The sequence below is a fragment of the Arachis ipaensis genome, chromosome B5, assembly GCF_059453495.1.
Source record: "Arachis ipaensis isolate K30076 ecotype BB chromosome B5, ASM5945349v1, whole genome shotgun sequence".
Classification (NCBI taxonomy): Eukaryota; Viridiplantae; Streptophyta; class Magnoliopsida; order Fabales; family Fabaceae; genus Arachis; species Arachis ipaensis.
The window spans coordinates 136,997,284-137,001,176 of record NC_142440.1 but is presented as its reverse complement, the minus strand read 5'-3'; positions in this window follow the sequence as shown (position 1 = coordinate 137,001,176).

Genomic DNA, 3,893 nt, shown 5'->3' with positions numbered 1-3,893 from the left:
ATGGAGTAGAAGAGAGAGAGAATTACACCAAGATATATCCTGGCTCAGCTGCTAAGTGCAATGCAGCCTACATCCAGTCTCCATCACAACAATGATGGAATTTCACTATAATCATCCTTGATTACAAACACCAATTCTCCCTAGGAACTACCCTTCCTATCCGGGACAAGTCCAGAATCTAAACCCCAATGCTGAACTTGACTTGGTTACTGCCAAGCTTTCAACTACTAAGTGCTAACCCAACTTGCAAGGGGATTCCCACAGAATCATGAAATACAATACAGATGTACAAAGGACCTCTAAGGACATCTATGAATTTTTCTTTTAATTTTGCACTCTGCCTTTTTTCGCTCTATGACTTTTTCTTTACAAACCTCACTGTTTGCCTTTTTTCCATAAGACTCAAGACAGACAAAATTAAACAGAAAAATACAAAACAGAAAACATTGAAGGAGAAGAAATTCTGTTAGCTTAGGTAGCTCTGAGAATCCTGTGCCTTGCACTCTCACTCCTTACTTCAAGCCCTGGCTGTTCACCCTTATATAGAGGGGGAAGCCTCCACGGTTGAAACCAAATAAACCAAGCTAAATTTCTTCTTCTTCATGCAAACCGGTTCGGTCAGAGAGAGAGGAGAGATAACCGAATGCTAAATCCAACATGCAATTACCTCTGTGTCTTCCTTTTGCACCAAACTCCACAAATCCGAGCCCTCCATCTTGTCTTGCACACCAAGAAGGATCCCTAGCCCTTGATGAGTTCTCTGATGCATGACAGCTCCTCCTGCTCCACTTTTGCTTCCTCCTTCACGCAGCCACCCTAGCTACCTTCTGTGATGAGTGAACACAAAAGCAGAGACGAGCCATCCCTCTGAGATCTTCTTCCTCTGACCGAAATCTTCTTCTTCTATTTTTGGTATGGAGAAGCTAAGATCTCTTCAACAAATCTTACCATAAGTGATGAAAATCTCAGCCACAACATACTTTTTGTTTACTTTTTCTTGCCATCATTACAATGGTCTTTAGCTTGCTTCTAACTTCTTCTTGATAGCTTGCAAAAGCTTCCATGGTTGCTGTGATGGAAGTGACCGAAAGTGAGAAGCAAGTAGAGAGAGAAGAGAGAAGGAAGATAAATTTGAACAATAATTAATGGATTTGATAAAGTAAAACAAGTTTCCTACTTCCCTTTGCTTTAGGTAGCGTGCCTCATTAAGGCAATCAATCAAATCAATTACAATTTCTCTCTCATGATTCTAAGGTCTGCATTAACTCCACTTAATAAAATTTGGATTCCATCAAAGAATAAAAGTGATAAATGTTGGAGCATGTAGCAATATGATTAAAGGAATGGGTTTCATTTGTTACATGGATAAAGCAATATATTGTGCCCCATCTCCTTTTGATTTTGGACCAGCCTCTTTGTTGGGATTTTAAATTGATTTTTCTGGTCCAATAAGCATAGCAATTCAGCCACCATTCACATAACAAGTTTTTATATGACTGAAAATATATATATATATATATATATATATATATATATATATATATAAGTTGGGCTTGTTATATTTTTCTTTCTTTTCGGCCGAATCAAAACCTGCATAGCAAAATTATTTTAATCAACATATTGAAATCAAATTAATAATTTTACAATTAATCACATTAATAATGTTTGATCATTACTAATTTAAATTAGAGTTTTCCAAACTCATCAATCTCCCTCTTGATGACAAACATTATTAAAAAAATTGAAATGGAAAGAGATCAAAAGTTAGAGTACTCCCTTTGTGAATACTTGGATTCCTTCCTTTCCAATTGTTACATGGCTCCTCCTTAATATATGCTACTTTACCAAGGGAAGCTTTATACCTGTAACAATTTTTATCAAACTTAAGGCAATAATGTTATTCAACATATTATATGTAAGATGTTGAATGACTTGATTTATGAGCAGAATTAGAGTGATAAACAAAACTCATTTGTTATCATAAATTGATTTTCTGCTCAAACACATATGAAGCAATTGAGTACATATCAACCAAAAATATTTTTGATATTTCAAGAAGTTGCTATTCAATCTATTTGAAAATATTTTCCAATCAACATATCAGAGCAAAAATCAGAGCAAAGAGAATATTTTTAATCAAGCATGATCATCTCAAAACATAGCAACTATTAGAATTTATTTACATATCACAGCTTAAAGGAACTGCCAAAAAATTATTCCTAATCCAAAATACAGCAAACATATTCACCAAGGTAAATCAAATGTGTAAGACCCTAAATTTTTAGAAATTAAATAATAAATTAATTATGATTTATTTTATTTATTCAGGATATTAATTTTAGAAATTTATATATTGATTGGACATTTTCTTATTATTGATTTGAAAGCTTGAGTAATTGAAAAATAATGAGGATTTCAGATAAATGGTTTAATTTGAATAATTAGATTTTGAACTCTATTTTATGATTTTAAAGAAAATTAATTGTTATCTTTAATTATTGAATTAGAATATTTATTTAAAAATAAATTAAGTTAATAATTAAATAGTATTTTTACAGATATTATTATTATTGGATTAAATTTGGTTTCAAATTATTACTTTATCCTCCTAATTTTATAAAATCACCAAATTATCCCTAAATCCAATTATACAAAACCCTAATTGAGACCCTAACCCTAAATTCCCTAAACTAGCCGCCTTTACCCTTTTACCCTTTCCTTTTTTTTCCTAATCTAGCACACACTACACAACAGCAGTAAAAAAAAAAAAGAAAGAAAAGAGAGACAGAGAGATGGAGTGAGGGAGCTGAATGGAAAGGGAAAAGAGAGAGAGCATTTGGGAACCGAGAGAAAGAGAGCGACGGGGAAGAGGAGAGGGATTGGAAGGGAGGAGACCGCATCTGCCGCGCCAGCCACCGCCGCTGTCGGTGATGAAGCCTGTCGCCACCATCCGCGCCTCCATGGTCGCCGCCGAGCTTGCTCCCTGGTTGCGGATGAGCTTGCCGTTGCGGAGGAAGAGATGCGCGCGAGGAGAAGGCCGCGGGTCACTGTCCTCGAAGCTTCCGTCGTCACCGTGCAGAGCTGCCGCCATCTCATCATCGCGGGTTGCTGCTGCTGCGCATGTGATGTCGCTGCCTCTGGGTCCGTCACCGTCGAGGCTGGTCGCGGGCAGAAGGAGAAGAGACCTCTGTCGCCGCCGAGCCAAACGCAGGAGGGAGAAGGAGCCCGTGGGAGAGGAGCTTGTTACCGCCGCTTCTGCCGCTGGAGAAAACCTCTGCCGCCACTGAGATCTGCCGCCGGTAAGGTTTTAAGTTGGTTTTTGTTTCCTTTGAATTTTCGGGAGCTTAATCATTGCTGTATGTCTGTTTCAGTCGCCATTGCCGGTCACCGCTGTCGTTCAAGGTGGTTGCCGGAGCTGCCGCCAAACCGGTTCAGCGACCGTCGCTGTTTCATTTTCTTAGTTCGGTGAGTATTTGTTTCAAAAACCCGTGTTAATATTCTGTTTAGTTATAAACTGTGAGGTTCTGGTAATGTAGGGTCGTGTTTTGAGCGTTGCATGTCGCTTTTAAGTTGCTGTGAGTGCTGCGAAAGTAATCAGGGACCGAGTTGCGGTTGCTGTTGGTTTCGAGTTAAGCGAAATGGTTTCGTTGACGCGTTTTGAGTTATGGTTTCGACGAGTCGAGGTAGGGGTTTTTCTTAAATTCTATTTTATATTACAGAGTTGTTATAAATAGATATTGACGCAGAAAGATATACTTTTGTGATTATATTTGTCTTGTGAATGTGATGATTTGTTAGCCTGATTTATTGGTTGCTTGATTGCTTGAGTGAAGTACGGTTGTTGATAAGAAATAGGTTTGAAAAGTTATTTACTTAATTATTATGAAAAGTGG